This window comes from Schistocerca piceifrons, chromosome 4 (assembly GCF_021461385.2).
Source record: "Schistocerca piceifrons isolate TAMUIC-IGC-003096 chromosome 4, iqSchPice1.1, whole genome shotgun sequence".
Classification (NCBI taxonomy): Eukaryota; Metazoa; Arthropoda; class Insecta; order Orthoptera; family Acrididae; genus Schistocerca; species Schistocerca piceifrons.
Genome location: NC_060141.1, coordinates 677,316,565 through 677,338,841, shown reverse-complemented (window position 1 = coordinate 677,338,841; position 22,277 = coordinate 677,316,565).

Sequence of the window (22,277 nt, the reverse complement as noted above, 5' to 3'; positions counted from 1 at the left end):
TCTATTTCCTGAAAAATATGTACGCCTAAAGCGGTGTTAGAACTGTCGGTGGCAATGGAAAAATTTCTAGTAAGATCTGGGTGCGATAAAAGTGGTGCATTCAACAAAACATGTTTCAAATAACATTCTCGTGAACACAATTCTGCGTGACAAAAGTAATGTTTGTGTTACTGTAATATGCAATCTGTGCTGTATCTGGTTAAAATCTATCGTACGTGTTATTATTTACGGGAGGATGCTGTGGCATTTCGACTATTTGAACTGCTCTGCTATTTCTTCCTGACGTCTTACGCTATGGATGACACCTATTGTATGTTTCATTCATGATTATTTGTTGTTGCTGATGTTGTTGCTGCTCATAAGATCGACTGTTATTAAATGTACGCTGAAAATTGTGCTCATCATTTTTTTTACGTCTGTCATGATAGTAATTTCTATACGGCGCATTGCGATGCGAGTTGAAATGGTGTGTTGTCTGTACGTAGTTATTTCTTTGCTGCCATGCGTTACTATTTGTTGGAGCTGGGACTATACGTGCACGCGGCGAAACATTAAAGTTTGGTTGACCTTGTAGACTGCATTGTTGGTTAGGTATGCTAAGCGGCTGACTTTCATGCTATTGTGGTGAAAAAACATCTATTGTTACAAAAATGTGGTTCCTGTTACTAATAATTTTACACATACTGATGATTACGATTTTATCTGTAATTAAAATTACGCTGGTTTTAGAGTGCCTAAAGAATGTTGTCACTTTCAGTAAAAATTTGTCACATCGGGTTTTCTTATTTTTCTTAATTCTAGGTAGAGGAATAGTTAAAGAGCAGTTTTGATAGATATATAGGATAGTAGAAGAGAAGGCAGCAGTGCAGAAAACTAAAGATGAAACAGCACTACTCCAGCTCGGGGCCCTATGCTCGCTACGGCACATATTCATTAAAGCGTAATGAATCCCCTGAGGTCAATTACGCACTGCAAATAAATTTTAGCTTTTGCGTTACAGGCAATAGCGGTATAAATTCCAAAGCAAATAGTTGTATCCATGTTAATTCAAGTTTCCTCATTACAGGCAATGCTGATGAAAATGCAATAGCAAATTGTCGCATCAGGTTCAAAGCTAGCTTCCGCATTACAGGTAATAGCGGTGAAAGTACAAAAATAAATTGTCTTATACTGTGCAAATCGTGTATCTGTGGTCTGTCATTATTAAATTCCTTAGATTTTTTTACAAATGAAAATTGCTTATTATCAACGTTCTCGTCACTGAATTTAAGAACACGTTCGGGTTTGTGTGAGAATCTGTTTGTTTGTGTCATTTCGGATCTCAAGTCGCGTAGCTTTTCAGATTTTAAGTCGCGTAGTTTCTGTAAATTGTTCACATTATACACGCTGCGTGACTCTGACAAATGCTCGCAACGTGGCGGATTCTGTGACGTATTGGTGACTGAAATAGTTTTTAATTCTGTTACTTTAAAACTTTCGACATTTTGGTTGTTCTGTCGTTCACTTTTATTATTGACTTCCGTATTCGGAGTGTGTGAAACTTCCAGTGACTCTAAATTAAACTCGTCGCGTATCTGTACTGCGTTTTTAGGGCATTGTTCAGTGACTGCATTAACTTCGTCTTTATGTGATTCTGTTGTGCCTACACGTGTGCTACTTAATTCTTGTGCAACAGTGCCAACTTCTTCATTACTGTTATTAGCACAAGCCTTAGTATCCTCACGTAATTGTTCTTTACTGTCCTGACATTGAACGGTAACAGCTGTAATCTCTTCCCTAACTTGTTTGTTCTGTACATTAACATTATCGTGTTTTTCTCTCGGCTGTTTAATACTTTCAGAAAATTGTTTGTTCCGTTCTCTAAATTGTTTGTTTTCTTCTTCCAGTCGTTTGTTCTGCTCATCAAGTTTTTTATTAAGTTGTTTATACTGCTCACTAAGGTTTTTGAGATCTTCACTCTGTTGTTTGCAATTTACACTAAATTCGTTCTTAAACTGTAGCATTATTGCCATAAATTGTTCCAAAGTAACATTACCTACTCCATTATCTGTGCTGTTTGATTGCGTACCTACAATTGTCGCGTTAAATGAATCCGTCGAATTTTCGGTACACTGACCATTTTCATTCGAAAAATTTGTCGGTACGTTACTTGAATTTTCCAAACCGGGTGTATTATGCTGGGCAGCGCTCATTACAATAGGGCGACCCGCGTCATCAATTGTCGTCAAATCAACACAAGACACAATAGAGTTCGTTTGTTCATCATTAAGGTCTACATCATTATTAATGGTTGGAATGCACTGATTGTCAGTGAACGCAGGATTGTCATCATTACACTGCGTGTCAGTAGTACTATTGGTGAAGTTATTTAATTCGCTTATTTCGTTCATAATACCTCGCGATACACTATTCACAGTCTTTCGCGGCATTTTTACAACAGTCACAATTATTCGCAAAAGAAATAAGCACAAATATAAAAAGGCAACAAACAAATACAACAGAGCAACGAATTGCCGTTGACCTGTAGAAAGAAAGTCACAAGATTAATAAAAGCGTTGCGCCAGATCCTAATTATATCTAAGCAAATAAGAGCAGATATCTGACTGTTGTTCAAACGATTCTCAACGAAATTCGATCCTGGACTGGGTGTCGCCAAGTGTAACCTCCCCACAAAAATTTAAAAACAAAAATATAATAATAAATGGGAGCCAAGCGTAACCTCTCTAGCAATTAAATTTAATGACAATAAAAGTGAGAATCGCTATCTGACTCAAAGTATAAGCTGTCACGAAAATGATGAAAAACAATTCAGTGCTAATGAAACTTCAGTGACAATCAAAATTCAATTAAACCGAAATATCGGTCTTTGGCCCTGTGCAAAACAATCAGAATTAAATTCTTACCTCATTGAAACTGCTTGTCAAATTTCTGCTCTTATTGTTGCGCACGGCTTGGAGGAACTGCATTGCAAATAATATGTTTTTTTTTATTTTTAAATTTAACTGAAACTTTTGTTTAAGGGAAATGAAGGAAATCGTAATTAAATGATTTTTTTTTGTGAAAATTGCTTTGAAATCAAAATTATTATTGGGGCACTTGTTGAAAATTAATTACAATAAACTTTACCTTAATTAATAATATACCTCATTCAGCATCTTGACCAGAATGCCATGTCGACGCTCGCCGACTCCTCACACACAACTGCACTCGGCTGCTACTACCGACATACTGCACTGCTCACAGACTGCCCACTGACAGACTGCTCGCAACTGTGCTACACGACGACTACTAGCGCAACACTCGCGCGGTCAAGCGCAGACTAACTACGATAAATGGCTCTCTGGTCAGAGACTCTGCAATGCCTCGCCATCGCTGCTACGTTACATACGTGTTTCAACAAGCCTCAATTTCCTCGCGTAACTGTACCTTAGTATCATGACACTGCGCGGCAACGGCTGTAATCTGCTCGCTAAGCTGTCTAGAATTGTTGTCTAATTTTTCATTAAGGCTGTCATGTTTTTCATTAAGCTGTTTGATCTGTTCACTAAGCTGTCTGGAATTGTTGTCTAATTTTTCACTCTGTTTGTCTTGTTTTTCATCAAGGTTGTCTAATTTTTTACTCTGTTGTTTGAAATCTTCCCTAAATTGTAGCAACATTGCCATAATTGGATCCGAGCCAAAATTAGCATTTCTATTATCCGTGCTGTTTGATGGTGTATCTGCAATTGTCACGTTTTGTGTATCCATTTGGATATTCTGTGACTCACAAAAAGGTCTGCTTATCGAATGTCCACTATGCATCGCTATTTCGGAATTAAATGTATCCCTCGTATTTTCAGTACACTGTCCATTTTCATGAGAAAAATTTGTCTGTACGTTACTTGAATTTTTTAAACCGGGTGTGTTAAGCTGGGCAGCGCTCATTACAATAGAGCATCCCGCGTCTTCAATTGTCGTCAAATTAACAGAGGAGACAATTGAGTTCGTTTGTTCATCATTAAGATAAAAGTCATCATTAGTGGTTGGAATGCACTGATTGTCAGTGAACGCAGGATTGTCATCATTACACTGCGTGTCACAAGTCCTATCGGTAAAATTGTTTGAGTCGGTAATTTCATTTACTACACCTCGCGATGTACTATTAATAGCCTTTCGCGGCATTTTAACACAAATCACAATTATTCACAAATGAAACAAAAACAATGCAAAAATTCAACAAATACAAGTACAACAGAGAGCAACGAATTGCCGTTGATCTGTGGAAAGAAAGTCACAAAATTAGTAAAAGCGTTGCGCCAAATCCTAATTATATTTAAGCAAATAAGAGCAGATATCTGACTGTTTCTTAGAAGATTCCCAAAGAAATACGATCCTGGCCGGATGTCGCCAAGTGTAACCTCCCCACAGAAATTTATGTATAGAAAAGTTAAATAAATAATGGAGCCATGAAGCAATATCGTCTCCACAGAAATATTTAAATAAAAATAATAAATGGGAGCCAAGTGTAACCTTCCCGCAATGAAATCTATTGATAATGACAATTAAATGTAAGAATCGCAATCTGACCCAAGTGTAAGCTCCCTACAAAAATGCAAGACATAAAAATGTTCCAAAATTCAGATCCCCACAAAAATGAAAGATAATTCAATGATAATGAAATTTCAGTGACAATGAAAACTCAATTAGACCGAAAAGTCGATCTTTGGCCCTGTGCAAAAAAAATCAGAATTAATTTCTTACCTCACTAAAACTGCATCTGCTCTTATTTTTCGCCATAGCTTGGAGGAAATGCATCGCACATATTCCTTGAATTTAACTGAAACTTTTGTTTAAGGAAATGCAACGGAAATCTTTTTTCAATTAAATAGCTCTTTTGTTAAAAATGCTTTGAAAACAAAATTATTATTGGGGCACTTCTTGAAAATTAATTACAATAAATATACATTACATTATTTGATGTGCGCAATGCAGCTTCATTACCTTGTTTAACAATATACCTCATTCAGCATCTTGACCAGAGACCCATGTCGACGCCCGCGGACTGCGTCCCACTCGCGAATCTACCCGCAACTGTACAAGACTACTACTGCCGACAGACTGCTTGCAACTGCTCTCTCGCAACTCGCACGCGCTACTACTCTCTGGTCAGAGATTTTCATGGCTCGCCATCGCTGCATACGTGTTTCAAAACAATTATTTCTCAAGACATACAATTGGCTAAGATCATAAAACCAACATTCAATAACTGGCTAGTTAAAAATTTACCGAGATTAAAACGTGATTAAATGAATTCATACACTCGCTCACAATGTAAGAAAATACTTGTAGCCACACACTTAAACACAGTTCGAATGGCAAGTGACAAGCAAATTTAGCGAGGCACTTCAACAAAACCATTTATACATTATAGCCTTAACACAACTGTCAAGTACATAACTTAATCCATAATCCAAAGACAAGGCGCCAAGCCGTTCTACTTTGTCAAGGAAATATTCTAATTGCGATTATTGCATTGGGCAGCTCGCTTCTTCCATCAACTGGTCGGCGCAGACCATTTAGCTCTCGATAAACAATTTAAATAGTTTCCCCAGCAATATGGAGAAAAGGCGATCAAATAAAGGACCGGAGGAATAGTCCACTAAAGAAGACGGTTTATAACATTACTGAGGAGCAATAGTTGACCACACCAGAAACTGCCTAAATTTGTCATAAATGAAACTTGGTTATCTGACACGAATGAAACCTGAGTGTACAAAGTTACTGCCAGTCTGCACTAATAAAGTTCAGTGCATGCCATTACAGCAAGCACGAAACGGCAATGGAGCATTTACAGTTAACAGACTTGCTCATGTAATACAGCTGACCAAGCTATACCACAAAGCTACTGCCAGTCTGCACTAATAAGGTTCAATGTTCGTCATTACACCAAGCACGACATGGCAAGGGAGCATTTACGTTAACAGTCTAGCTCTGTAATTCAGCTGTCCAAGCTATACCACAAAGTTAATGCCAATCTCCAGTAGTCAGCGTATATCATTACAGCAAGCACGGCACGGCAAGGGAACGTTTACAGTTAACAGACTAGCTCATGTAATTCAGCTGACTAAGGTTTACCACAAAGTCACATGTAAACATATGGTTGAGCCTGCTGCACGTTTGACATTTTTAACCAACGTACATAGTTCCAAATATTAAAGTCGATTCGTGAGAAACATTCACAACCAGCTTGTGATACAACTTGCCACTTTACGAACATTCGTTACACTCAGGTTTGTCCGAAGCTCACCAAGGCTCACCCTTTTCAGTCTCCGGAACTGCTCCCATCAGGCAGCGTACACAATGGTATCAATAGACACGAGACCACCATTTCACAGCTCCATGGACCACCTCACCGAATTACAAAGGTAATGACGAAAGGTAGCAGCAGCCAACTCATTAAGGGACGGACTCGATGCCCTGTCCGGGCCCAGGGCACTCCTCCAAAATCCCCCTCACGACCCCCGTCGACATTCGTCTTCCCGTTCGCGGCGTAACCCCCGAACTACCGCGCCAATCTACAAGCTGTACGCAAGCTGGAAAGGAACCTGCATCATATTATGGTATGAACCAGATTACGGGTACTGGTCAGGCCAGATTTTTCTGAAGCACACATAAATTAAAATTATTGTTTGAAAATAATACAATAGTATTTAATACATAAGCTCGAAATAAAGGAACATGAATCTTGTGTCGTTACAACAGGGCGAAGCTCCAACGTACTTTGCTCTACAAGTGCCTTAGTGGTAGACGAGAAATTTTGAGGCCATTGGGCGGAGCCTCTTTGGCAATATCTCAAATCTAACTGAAGTAACGACAACTTCGAATGCTTCCTCAGTACTATCGCGCAGTTCTTCATTATTCTCTAACAGATTTCGATTCACATGGGACTCGATTATTCCCCACAACGAGCTGTCGGGCGTGGTTACGACTGGGTTTAGGGAACAATAAAAGAGGAACACCAAGAAAGAATTGCTCGGATTAAAATGGGTCTCTGGCCCTTACTCTTCAATCTATACATCGAAGAAGTAACGACGGGCTGAAAAGCAAAATTCAAGTGTGGAATTGAAATCGAAGGTGAAAGGATACCAGTGATAAGATTCGCTGATGAAATTCTCGCAGAGATCTTCTTGCCGAATAGAAGCGTCCACCAGCATAGAGGGCCATGGCTCAATCACATTAATGTGACTGGACCACGTACATATGGTAGTGTAGAAGACAGGGTGTGTGAAGTGAACAAGAATTACGGGATCTGGTGAATTGAATAAAAAGACAAATGATTTCAGTATATGGACTGAGATTAAATCGAAGAAAGACGAAAGTAATGAGAAGTAGCGGAAATGGGAACACCGAGAAGCTTAACACCAGAATTGATGGTCACAAAGTAGGTGAAAAAGAATTCTGCTACCTAGAGAGCAAAAGGCCCATGACGGACGGAGCAAGGAGGATGTGAAAAGCAGACTATCACTGGCAGAAAGGGCATTCCTGCCAGTCTACTGGTATCAAACATATGTCTTAATTTGAGGAAAAAGTTTGGAGCACACAGCATTGTATGGCAGTGAAAAATGGACTGTGGGAAAACCGGAAAACAAGACAATGGCAGCATTTGTGGCTGTATGTTGAAAATTATGTGTGCTAGTATGGTAAAGCCTGAGGAGGTTCTCCGGAGAATCGAGACGAAAGGAATGTATGGAAAACATTGACAAGAAGAAGTTTCAGAATGATAGGATCTCTATTAAGACATGAGGGAATAACTTCCATGGTACTAGAAGGAGCTATAGAGGGTGGGTATGGAAAACACTTGGATGATAGGACTTCTATTAAGACATCAGGGAATAACTTCCATGGTACTAGAGGGAGCTGTAGAGGGTAAAAGCTGAAAAGAGATTGAAATACATCCAGCAAATAATTGAGGACGTAGATTGCAAGTGCCACTCTGAGATGAAGAGGTTCGCACGAATTCGTTGCGGGTCGCATAAAACTAGTCAGGGCCTGGTGACTTCTAGGAAGATGCACGATTCTAGGACTAAAGTGCAGACGTCAGTGTTAACTTAGGGAAGCACAGATGTCAGAAGTTATTGAGTGTAGACAAGCTATTGTGGACGTCGGGTTATAAGGGCTACTCGGTGAGAAAGTGCTTGGTTAAGGATAGGAAACTGTAGTTGACCACATCAAAAAGATTGAAGAATAATAACACGAAATAGGTATTATGTATAGAATATTCTGCTTGCGATGTTTCCGGAAACTAGGTCGAGTGCAACACTGTACAGGGGTACGCCAGCAGGTTACAGAAAGCGTCTGTTTGTACGGGAGAAGCCGGAAGCGACTGAGCCTTGTGTGTGGCAGCCGGGAAAGCGTGTCTCGCAGCGGCAATTACAGGAAGGCAGGCGCAGTGTTTGGTGTGCCCGCCGCCTGCAAACAGCCGTGGGCTCGGGGGAAGGAAGCTAAATAGACTGCTCCAACGACCGCAGGAGAGCTTCCCCAGCCGTCCGTAGTCGTCTCACGGAAACTGCATCGTAAGTTGCTAACAGGAGGTTTCGACTTCCGCTACCGGGTTCGCACTTGACAACGAATTTTACCAAAGCAGTAGAACCGCATGAAACGGAGGCAATACATTACTGGCACGCTTTAATCACCCTGTACAAAAGTCGAATAAGGACACGTGACAAAAAAAAGTGGATCATCCTCAAAAGGCATAATGCTAAAATCGTTTAACATCGCTTGTACCCTTGGTAATGGCCATAATTCAGCGAGAAAGAGAGGACGTACGTTTCCTCAGTTATGCCATACAAGCTAAAGGTACTCATTAACGTATAGAGGCTGTAGAGCTACCAGACTGTGGAGGGGGGGAGGGAGTGAGGGGATGTGTAAACTGCTATGTGTCATCTGCTGTTCCAGATACTATCTGTAAGGTTAGGTTTGGGTGATTTAGTGTGTCACTTGGAGTGTGACAGTGCACTCAACACTTCGTCAACGAAGTAACCTATGTGTTCAACCATGTGCAAACTGTTCTTTTCATCTTGCGAGCAGTACAGAAAATTCACCCGCTAGAGACAAACGGACCCGAAAACGATTCTGCTTAGAACAGGGTCTCAGTGACCTTGAAGTCCTTACAGACAACACATAGACTGAAAGACGCTTTTTCGTACGATTACTTATCTGCAGAGCAGTCACTAGAAGGAGTTACGCTCATAAAATGTCTGGAAGGACGAGTACAGACCGATTTGAAGTGGAAAGACCACATAAAATTAACCGCGAATAACATAAATGGCAGAATGAGATTCATTGGAAGAATCGTCAGGAAACGTAGACTATCAGTAAACGAAGAAGTTTACAAAACACTCGTCCGATGAATATTTCAAAACTGCTAGTTGATATAGGATCAGTTACAGCCAGGACTTATAGAAGAAATAGGCAAGATCAAAGAAAAAGTAGCTCGTTTCGTTAAAACAGGGAAATGACACTTGTGCCGCGCGGTGTAGTCACGTGGTTTGAGCGCCTTGTCACGGTTCGCGCGGCTCCCCCGTCGGAGTTTCGAGTCCCCCCTGGAGCATGGGCGTGTGTGTTGTCCTCAGCGTAAGTTAGTTTAAGTAGTGTGTAAGCCTAGGGATCGATCACCTCAGCAAGACCTTACATAAATTTCCGAAGATTGACACAGCACCGTAAGGTGGTTTGCGAAACATACGAGTAGAAGTCGATGTAGAAGTTGTAGGAGAGATTGTAAGACTTAGTCACCAAGAATGTTGAAATAAACATACTGTTCAGGTTATCCCGCAGGAGTGGGCCCGAGTTCAGCACGACAGACAACCACAGAATACCACGAAACCGTCTCCAGCCTGAACTACAGCTCCAGTACAGTGTCTGCTAAATGCTTCATTGAGCCCTCGGTACAGTCTACGTCTTGTGTAACGTGAGAAGAGGCAAAATCACGACTGTCTGACCACACTATACGCCTCCAGTCAGATTTGTCCAGTTTCTTCGTCGTTTGGCCGAATTAAGTCATTCATCTTTATGTGTCACTATGAACAATGGTCTTTTCCGAGGTACCCTATTCCGAATGTTAATTTTATTCAGTAACCTTCGCAATTTCCAATCTACGATTGTTTGAGATGCAACCGTATTTATTGATAGAGGCATTTCGTGTCAGGTTGAAATCTATTGTCAGCGCGAGGCATCACAGAATGTCCCGTCTCTGCTGCTTTCGATCTTTCTACGACTGCATTTCTTCTCCCTTGTTAAATGGCTACTAGTGGTACACCAATTCTCGACACGTCCACCAAATACGATAGCTCCTTTCTTTTGCACGCTGTCACGTCTCCATGATGATCCATCTTAGCTGCACTGATACCATATAACAGGGCGGATACACAGCGAGTTTAGAAATGTAAACCAAAAAGTAATTTTGAAGAAGAATTAAATTTGCGCTGGAAGAAACAGAAATATAACATTAAGATTTGTCAACAACATTATAAGTAAGGCAGAGCATACAAACAGCGTAGCAATGGGACCGAATGCGTTGCCTCTTGATAATAGATCACGTGAAGAACATCAATAAAAGTAAAACAGTGGGAATCGGGTGCATTGGAATTAAGCCAGCTAGTGCCATGACAGTTACACCACATGCCTTGCTATGTAGACAGCAACATAAGTAATATTGTCCCACGTGAAGAGGACTACCGGTAGCAAGTTAAGAATTACTGAAAAAAAGTATACCACAATCAGGTTGTAATCTCCCCACGGAAAATTACCCTCTACCAAGCAATAATTAATAATGGTCAATCGGGTGCATTGGAATTAAGCCAGCTAGTGCCATGACAGTTACACCACATGCCTTGCTATGTAGACAGCAACATAAGTAATATTGTCCCACGTGAAGAGGACTACCGGTAGCAAGTTAAGAATTACTGAAAAAAAGTATACCACAATCAGGTTGTAATCTCCCCACGGAAAATTACCCTCTACCAAGCAATAATTAATAATGGTCAATCGGGTGCATTGGAATTAAGCCAGCTAGTGCCATGACAGTTACACCACATGCCTTGCTATGTAGACAGCAACATAAGTAATATTGTCCCACGTGAAGAGGACTACCGGTAGCAAGTTAAGAATTACTGAAAAAAAGTATACCACAATCAGGTTGTAATCTCCCCACGGAAAATTACCCTCTACCAAGCAATAATTAATAATGGTCAACCAAATCATCCACATGTATTTACGTTTGAAAAGTATCTGATCAGATTTTCTAGTAATATATGCGCCGACAGCTCGTCGACGCCAAGGTATTTTTCTAGTACGTTTATTCTTTGGAACAACAGAGGTACAGAAATGTATGCTCCATGGTTATTATAGAGAGAGAGAGGAACAGTTTCGGAAGTATCGGTTGGAAGATTGTCGGATTGCTAAAGGAGATTTATTTGTGCCGCTAGCGTGATAGATAAAGAGAAAGAAAAACCTGTAAAAGAAAATTACATGAGACTTGGAACCAACAGAAAACGGAACATGTCCGGAAATGGATTCAATATACAATTTTCCTCAGAAATAAGGTTTGTGACCATTTTATTCTACAGTGAATGACGAATGAGTTCTCTGTCTGAACCATTGATGATTGTCTGGGCCCTGTAATTAATTGGGAAGTTTCAGCTGTGACGAAGAGAGCCTGCAATCTCTGAGTTTTTTGAAATCGTCCAAAAAGGCTTCGTCCACATCTGAAATTTTAGATCTGTCGTAAACTGAACGAATTGTTCAAACGATCGATTTTCCCAGCTGAATGCAGCGCTTAATAATAATAACAAATGTAAAGATCTTTTCTAGCAAGCCAACCGCTGAATATTAAGACGAAGGGCTCCACCAGAGATTCTACTAGGCTGATTTCACGTAAATAATATATTTAAACTGTACACAGATAAAGGACAGAGAGAGAGAGAGAGAGAGAGAGAGAGAGAGAGAGAGAATCCTCCATTAGCATAATTGTTTCTCTGTCTTTTCACGGATCAGCCTAACTAGAAAACACGAAGCCCTGACTTTATTGTACCAATTTATGTGTGAGAGGGAAAGAGCGATAAAGGCGACAGATACACTTCTGTACAGACAAAACATTACACCAAGTTAGCGGCAAGCTGCATTCACATAGACTTTCATCATTTACAAAAGTAGAGTAGAATTCATTATAAGGTGTGACTGTGAGTGTCAGATACCCTATTTTGGAAGTATTTCCTGCTGCATAGCATTATATACACTGAAGCCCCAAAGAAACTAGCATGGGCATGCATATTCAAATGCATAGATATGTAAAAAGGCAGAATACGGCACAGCGGTCGGCAACGCCTATATGAGACAAAATTGTTTGGTGCAGCTGTCAGATCGGTTACCGCTGCTACAATGGCAGATTATCTAGATTTATGTGAGTTTGAACGTGGTGTTATAGTCGACGCACCAGCGATGGGACATAGCATCTCCGAAGTAGCGATGAAGTGGGAATTTTCCTGTACGAATATCAGGAATCTGGTGAAATCTGCGGCCGGAAAAATATCCTGCAAGAACGGAACCAAGAACGAGAATCGTTCAATGCGGCAGAAATGCAACTCTTCCGCAAATTGCTACAGATTTTAACGCTGGGCCATGGAGAAGTGTCAGCGTGCGAGCTATTCAGCGAATCATCATCTGTATGAGCTTTCGGACCCTTGGTGACTGCACGACACAAAGCTTTACGTCTCGCCTGGACCTGTAAACACCGACATTGGAGTGCTGATGACTGGAAACAAGTTGCCTCGTCAAAAGAGTCTCGTTTCAAATTATACCGAGCGGATGAATGTGAATGGGTATGGCGAAAACCTTATGAATTCATAGACCCTGCCTGTCAGCAGGGGACTGTTCAAGCTGGTGGAGGCTCTGTAATGGTGTGGGGCGTGTACAGCGGGAGCGATAGGGAACTCCTGATACGTCTAGATAGGACTCTGACAGGTGACACGTACGCAAGCATCCTGTCTGATCACCTGCATCCATTCATTTCCATTGTGCATTCCGACGAACTTGGGCAATTCCGGAAGGACAAAGCGACACCCCACATGTCCCGTGTTGGTACACAGTGGCTCCAGGAACACTCTTCTGAGTTTAAAAACTTTCGCCGGCCACCAAACTCCCCATACATGAACATTATTGAGCATATCTGTAAGGCCTTTCAACGTGCTGCTCAAAAGAGATCTCCACCCACTCGTATTCTTATGGTTGTAGGAACAGTCCTGCAGGATTCATTATGTCAGTTGTCTCCAGCAGTACCTCAGATATTAGTGGAGTCCATGCCACGTCGTGTTGCGGCACTTCTGCCTGCTTGTGGGGGCCTACACGATATTACGCAGGTGTGGAAGTTTGTTTGGCTCTTCAGTGTAGAAGCGAAACGTGGACTGTAGCCATTAAAGATATGGACAGACTAACAGAAATCATCCACCAGCCGTTGGTGAAGCACCAAGAGACTAGCAAGTCACATAATTAGTTTTTCTGTTTGTTTTCATAGTTTAATTCTTTAATTTTTGAGTGTTTGTGTACTTGCAGATTTTAATTCTTAAATTCGTTACTTATTTTTGTATTTGAAAGACGTAATACCGCGCAGCCTCTAGCGTAGCTGTAATTTGTCTGTTTTGGGTGGCCAGTGACCATTGACCACAGCTCATTCCGTTGCCAGCCTCTGTTCATGAAGCACCAAGTAACTAGCAAGTTACATATTTAGGTTTTTATGTTTGTTTTCATAGTTTAATTATTAAGTTATTAGGATGGTTAGGTAGGTGCGTGCTACCTACGTAGCCGCAGTTCGCGAACAGCTGAATAAGCTTATGGGCAAGGTCAGCCGTCTGCAGGCTGCTGCCTCAGGATGTGTAGCACAACTCGTGGGACACCTCAGGCGTCACTCGTTTCGCCCACGAGCTCTGCTGTCTGGGCACCTTCCAGCACATCAGACTCGGGAGATCCGCACTCACTGCAGAGTGAGTGGCTGGTTGTTCCGGGGTCGTGTCGCTCGAGGAGGAGGATCATTGTGGTCCGAGCAGGCACGTGGGGGTCGGGGTTTACTGGTTATCGGGAGCTACAGTGTTAAGAGCGTTGTGGGGCTCCTTAGATATATAGCACTAAGGGCCAGGAATAATATCGATGTGCACGCGGCGTGTCTTTGTGTGGCCATACGACATGTGGAGGCGGCTCTGTCTACGGCTGTCGAGAATGTGAGAGTCGTCGTGTAAGTTGCTGCTCATGTCGACAGCAATGACGCCTGTCGCTTGCGATCTGAAGATATCTTCAGTTCCTAAGTGTTGGTGGCAGAAGTGTTGAAGGCTACTGGCATCGCTCATGGAGTGCAAGCACAGCTCACAATTTGCAACGTCATACCCAGATTAGATTGGATCCTATTGTTTGGAGCTGTGTGGAGGGTCTCAACCAGAAAATCTGTCGATTCTGTAATGAAGATGGCTCCAGATATCTGGACCAACGCTATAGAGTGGCGAGTTGTAATAGGTTAGAGGTGCACTACAGAAAGGAAGGACTTACTCAGATAGGAAAGTAGGCTTATTTGTGAGGTGCACGTGGGTGTTTTTAAAGCTAGGTAACAGTTTGACTGCTCTGACAAATGATCGCCAGTCGATACACAGAAAAGCTGTTGCAAACTGCTCTGCCAGCAGAAAAATTGGAATGCCTTGTGCTTGCGTAGTAGAATACTAAGCCCATTGCAAATTACAATTATATTACCATTTTTTGTATCGTATGCAAGATTAGAAAAAAAGAAATAAGTCAGTATAACGTACTTTCTTAAAAAATGGAGCAGAGAAATCAATGGGAAGGCGCAATTCTCTGCAACAGATTACCTTGCATTCGGAAAGTGGGTGCACTCAGCGACTGTTACGTGACTTATAAATTATGAAGTGCAGCAACGAGTCGTCTTTTTTTTAGATTTTATTGCGCAAATCCAGATTTCGGCTAGTAGCCAGCCATTCTCAATGCACTGTTTTCTGTTCTCAATGCTTGTAAGTCCCTGATGTACGGGCATCCGTCACAGTTCTTTGAATACTATACTACACTAATACTAATACTACACTAATAATATTCAAAGAACTGTGACGGACACCCGAACAATAGGGACTTACATGCTTTGAGATTAGAACATAGTGCACTGAGAATGGCTACCTACTAGCCGAAATCTGGGTTTGCGTAATAAAATCTATAAAAGGACGACTGGTTGTTGCACTCCATAATTTATGAATTCTCTGCAAATTATAAAGTTGGGGCAGGCTTTCTACAGTTCATGCAACTAAATATGGTACATGGTCAAGAACAATGTTATCTAGAACTGCACACAGCATTTGATTTGTAACTGAGGCACTTTGGCAGTTAATTAGTGATTTTCGTATGGGGCCACAATCATCGAAAACGTTGCCAACGGGTTGGGCCTCTGCATTGTGTATCGCTTTACTGTGCACGGGTGTGAGATAACTGTCACTTTAATACGTATACACCGCTACATTTCTTCTCTAAGTAGGTTTTTGGAAGTCAAGAGAACGGTATGTGTGTAAATCACACACATTTTGCTTATTGTAGTATGCAAGTACGATTATAGAACTCTGATCGTAAAATAAAAAAAAATATCAGTCTTGTATCACATAATAATTCGTGAACAAAGAATATGCTGCGGTGCTGTCGTAACGTTTTTGTTCTATAGAAGTAAGAAATTACTCTGATAAGCCGAAATAATATGACCACTGTAAAATAATATGACCACTGCCCGCTCCGACTTTGGATGCCGCTTGATAACGTTGCAAGCATGTGACCCGCTAACAAAAGTATGTAAGCGGGACAGACAGGGGCGGGGCATCACCCTAGAGAAAATATGGGCGGCAAATGGGGAAACCCATTGAGATAAGCGACTTTGACAAAGAGTACATTACTAATACATAGAGCCTGTGAACGAGCATCTCGAAAACGGTGAAGATGGTCGAATGTTCACGCGTTGCCGTCGTGAGCATCTTCAGCAAGGTAGGACAGTCAAACTACCACTAGGCGCTAAATGGTTGGACGTCCACGACTCTTCGCAGGAGGTTCTGAGCTTTGTCTGCTAGGTAAAGTGGGATAGATGGTGATCCGCGGTATCTCTGCCGAAAGAGCACAATGGTGGTGCACGCACAAGTCTTTCAGAGCACAACATTCATCGTACATTGTTGAACATGGAGCTCTGGAGATGACCACTCCTACGTGTTCACATGTTGACCCAACGCCATCGTCAGTTTCGATTGCAGTGAGCATGGGATCATTGGGATTCGACCGTCGATCAATGGAAAAGTGTCAGCTCTTCTGGTGAATCACATTTTTGCTAGACTAGTACAATGGTCGTCTCCACAAACCCCGTCATCTAAGTGAACGTCGGCTCGAAACGTGCAGCGCGCCAGGGACACACACTGGTGGGAGTAGTACTATGCTTTGGCAGATATTCTCCTGCGCTAGCATGGGACCTGTAGTAGTAATCAAAGACACGCTGACAGCTGCGAACCACCTGCATTTCTTCATGCTTGATGTCTTCGGCGATGGCCATGTCGTGTTTCAGCTGTGTAATTGTCCATGTTTCGGAGCCAGAACCATGCTACAATGGTTTGAGGAGCATTACAGTGAACTCACGTTGATGTCTCGGGGACCAAATTCGCCTGTTTTAAATCCTATAGAAATCATCTGGGTCGCTATCGGTCGCCATCACCACTTACACAAATCATCTGCACGTTAGTTATGCTAATTACTTGACCTGTGCGTAGACATGTAATGCCACATACCACCACAAACCTGTTGTCGGATCCCTGATGTTATTAATGTATTTCGTTCGAAAGCGGACAAACAAGTTATTTTCCATGTCCTCGTAATGTTTTGGTTCATCAGCGTTCATTGTGTTCACATATTTACCCTACTACTGGTTAAAGCCTCGTTACGTCATTGATTGATTGTGACTGACCCACAAAACAGTTACAGCAATATAAATGATTCTGTGGATAATGTCGGAAGCTCGTTGACGCTGATCGCTGATGATGCGGTTGTGTATAGAACGCAGAAATTCTGGAACATTCTAGTGAACTGCGGGAAGATCTCCAGAGGACTGATAATTAGTACATGGATTGGGAGTTGGACCTGAATGCAAGTAAATGTAACGCACTGTACATACACAGGAGATGAAAAAAATAGAGTCCTGTACCATTACACTATTGCTGACAACTCGCTGAAACCATAAAATACCTAGGAGCAACCTTCCAGAGTGACCTAAACTGTAATGACTACATAAATCACAATGGAATCAAAGCAGATACCATCCTGAGATTCATAGTACTTCCACTCACCACACACCACCGGTGACATGCATGTGTTATCCATGTGATTTTTTTTACAGTCTTCTTATGGTCATTAGAATCGTGCCAGAGAAGGTTTGTGGAACACGTAACAGAAGAAATCACTGTTGTGCATAACTCATGATGGTTTGGATGCGTACTATAGACTTTCACCTGCAATTTGTTAACCAATGAGACTTCTCTCCCTCTTAGGAATGAAATATACGTGATGGTTTTGTTTATAAAAGAAATTATTTTCTACTTCCACTCATGATTTACTTTAAATAAGGTGTGTGATTAGACCAGTAGCACATCCCACTTTAATGTTCACTAGTAGGTCTTCAGATACATTTCATCAGGTAGTATATCCCAGTGTTGACCACACACCACACTACAGATAACTAAGAGAGAAGATGTACACAGCGGGGTAACCCATGTATAGCAGTTGGCAAAAAAGGAACAATGATTTTATCAAACAATTAAATCTTTATGTAGTCCTAAAGTACCTTTGTATAGTGCTACCACCTCACAGCAGGAGGTAGAATAAAGAACATGCCATGTCAGTACGCATCTGGACATGAGATAGGGGCTGAAGCTGTCATCTGGCTGTGAGTTTAATATACATTTAGCAGTGCTAGCAAGAAGTCTGTCAACACACGTCTCCATCCAGTGCCAGTGGATCTTGGCCGCCGCTGTAGTGGCCTGGTACGATGGTGCTACTCGTGGCGTATGGATGGTCTCAGAGGCCTGTTGGCAGTTTGATGATAGCCTTGGTGGACAGGTGGACAGATGAGGGAGGGGGAGGTGGGTGATTGCGTGGTGTGGTGCGTGTACTGTGAGAAGACCAGAAGTGGATAGCAATGTTTAAACTAATTAAACGCAAGTGCGTATCTCCAAAAATTCCTGTATTACTACACACTCCAGTGGCAGTTATTGGAGAACTACGCAGGTTACGCCAGTGAATCAGTGAACTATTAAGTTTTAAGCTTTGATCAAGTGTCCAGTTCTGACAACTATCTGGATTACACCACAGGGCTTCCCGTCATTTAACACATAGGTTAAGTGGGTTATTCAAAATTTCCCACTCTTTTTACACAGATTTGTCCATTGTGACGTCTCAGAGGTGGACTCATCTTAGGTAACCACGTTCGTTCGTGACATCATAGTGGATTGTCCCTAGTAGTTCTAAATTATATTAATAAATATAACGAAACATCTGTCAACCATGTTGAGTCATAAATTATAGTGATAAAAATAAGGATGTAAATATATCTGCAGCCATGTATTATTAAGTCAGACGTAGTGTGTCATAAATTATAGCAATAAGGGTAATAAACTGGGTAATAGATTATAGTAATATAGCTTAAACTGACGTAAGGTAACATACAATGTAGTATACAGATAAAGGGAAAAGGGGAGAAATACTGATGGGAGGGGTTGAGAAGGGAGAGGAGGACTGGGGGATGGGGGACGTTCAAAGTGACAGGTGCAGTTAGCTTACATAGGGGTCATACGTCATTATTCCAGGAGAGACCTACTACCACTAGTAATGCCTAGGTAGGGTATTTGGGAGGACTTTTCGTATTTTCGTATTTTGATCGTGTAATGCTGCGGAAATGTCTACCATTCTTGGATAAGAAAATGTCATTGACAGACTCACGAAGATACCGCTTTCAACATTCAAAGTTACATAGGAAATATGCGATCAATATTCTGTCGAATGCTTCTGACCGAAAGCTCTTCGTTTCCTGCTCTAAATTTCCACACACTCAGAGATGGTGTGATTTAACTCATTAATCACATTCGATTGCATCATAAAATTGAACTTTCATTTCTAGTATTTTTGTAGCAACTGTTTTACATGTATGTATTCGTAGAGTTGTCATATGGTTTAACTTTTCTTGTTGGTTTGCTATTTAGAAATTACGTCTAACAATGCTAACACTGAACAGTTAGAGCCACACATGCCGTAAAAAGAATTGGTTTTGTTGGGTGCCATGATCTGAAGCAAGCAAATCTTATTTCAAAGCACTGAACTGTTTTTATAAGTGTACACATGGCTTTAATTTTTCTTTCGGGGGTTATTTTTATTTATTTGCGTATGTTATTAAGCTTTCTACTGTTATTTTGTTCGGAAATACTTGGAGTATGACACGTTTCTGTTAGGACAGATTAATATATTTCACTTGAAAAAACAAATTCGAAAGACAGCTGACCAAATTAAATCGAGTTCCTAGACACTAGACACTAGTAATACCAGTTACAGCTAGTTTCTCACGCGGTGTTATAATTAACAGGAATTAATTACCACATTAAAATGAATAGATCAATTTTCAGACACGTTTCTTGAACGCAATCGTGTTCTAGGTTAACATATGCCATGACGAATGATGTCGTTTAATATGCATAATAGTGACTTTCAATGTAATTTTCACTTTGGTAAAAATTCGTAATTTTTGTTTCTTTCTTTCGCTTCTATCTTCATTTTAAATCTGATTAGCAAATGCTTCACTTTCAGGTGCGAAACATACAGTATACTACCCAGTGTTCCTCATTAGTTTCTTTCATTGCCAGCAAGGCAAATTAACAAAATCAAATCCTGAGGCAAAGCTGTTGACGTACACCTCTAGAACAAACAACGAGCTGAAAGATTTCAGATGCAAGCAAATACAATGTGCATAAATCTATATATTATTATGAAGCTCGAATATGTTTCATATTTCCTTGGGGTATTTAAGGTTTTGTCTGGTGCGCTTACTTGGAAGTATGGTTGTACTTTCAACCTCTGACGTAATATTTCCCAACATTTTGTAAGTAAAAACTAAATCGTTTGAGAACGAAGTTTTTTGTCATAATATCTCTAAAGTTACGTTTTCTTGAGAAAGCATGTTTTTATTGTTTATAAGTTATAATACAAAGACCACCAAATAAAGCTCTTGCATCCTGATCAGACATGAATAGCCATTTACTTTAAAAGGAAACAATTGCGGTTAGGCTTTACCGCGACTGTAGTTGAAATCGAATGAAACACGTTTATTGTAATCGGTCACTGGTTACTTATATTCACAACGCGTTTCCAAGCTTTTCACCTCATCATGTGTAGTTTAGTGGATTAATTTCACACGAATGTGTTGTATTACGAGTTTGGGTAACCAGTGGCACTGTGTCCAGTGCCCACAGGCTGTATTTTTCTTTCATGTTACATCACATTAACCATCACACTCTGTAAACACAAAAGGAGACAATGCCACTGATTACTCCAAAAACTTTCGAAACTCATTGTGGTAACAAACAAACTAAGACTGGTAATAGTACACTTGTTGTTTCATTTGATGAAGAGCCTTGCTAACGAGAGCACTATCGCTTTCAAAAGAATAAATGGATTCAAGACATATGTTTTCTTTACGGTATTAACAAAGCAGCTCGAGAAACGCTTTAACGTTACTTAGTACTAAGAAGTATTCTCTTTACCTTTTATTACCTGAATTGTCCTCTTTAAAATGTTGTACTGGTATTTCTTCATTGTCTTCATGGTGATGTGGAGCAGAAATTATTGTCAGGAGAACTGTTTCACAAGCAATGACTAACGGTTCCAATTACTGTTTAATATCGTTTGTAGAGAGGTGCCATAGTACAGTTTCATTTCTATTCTAAGTCGCCTGTTTATATGTTTGTATGTTGGCAGCGCTTTAGACTGCATTAATAACATTGACAGCGCTGGACGCCCTTGCTAAGAGACTCTGTGGCTGGAAGGAGTTAATAGTTAGCAGTGATGGAGGTCGAGGTGTTATTGCGAGCGGACGGTCTGGACGAGTGTCCCTCATGGAGATTTAATATTTGATGCCCATGAATTGTAAAATGTGGGTAATGGAATTATTGACGATTATATAATTTTTGGAGCTGGATGTCACTGATTAAGATAAAAATCTGCTAAATACATTGTTTGCTCTGCAAAGAAATCTATCCTTTGCTAACCACATGTCTATTAGTAGATAGAGCCTACATCTATTTACGTAGCCGGTTGTGTACTTGCTGTATTTGTTGTTGTTCGTGGCATGAAGACTTTCTGTGAGGTAAGTGACTTGTGAAATGTATGAGTTATTGTTAGGATTTCTTGTAATTCAGTGCCATTCTTTTGTGTTAATTAATAGTCAGATTGCGTTGAATTTGTATATTGTGGGTCACAAATGAATAAAATAAGTCTCAGTAGTATTTGTCGGGGAAAATTCTGTAGGTCAGTGTTGAAACGATAAAGACAAACAAAGTGACAGTACGTTCAGTTTCACTCGGCAGTTTTAGAAAGTCCAATTTCATTGAGCAATTTAAGTAAAAACGTAGAAGTTTTACCTTCTCAGTTATTTCAGTCCAAGTAAAAAGTTATGTTTAGAAGTTTCACTATTTGGCTAGCCGCGGTGGCCGAGCGGTTCTAGGCGCTTCAGTCCTGAACCACGCGACTGCTACGGTCGCAGGTTCGAATCCTGCCTCGGGTATGGACGTGTGTGATGTCCTTCGGTTAGTTAGGTTTAAGTAGTTCGAAGTTCTAGGGGACTGATGGCCTAAGATGTTAAGTCCCATAGTTCTCAGAGCCATTTGAACCATTTTTTTGAACCAAGTTGCACTATTTACAAATGACTGTTTCATGTGCACTAAACGTAACTATTTTGTAGTTATTTTCTTACGTTGCATTAGCTCGAAAAATTATTCTCTATAAAAGATTATTTACTAAAGAATGAAGATTACGGTTCACGTTCCGACGACGATAAAATCGTTAAAGATGGAGCACATGCTCGGTTTGAGGGGGATGCGAAATGAAATCAGCAACCTCATCCATGATACACCTAAAGATGACTGTGACGTAGATTCCAACCGTCGTTTTCTCAAATGCCAGTCCAGTGTCTTACC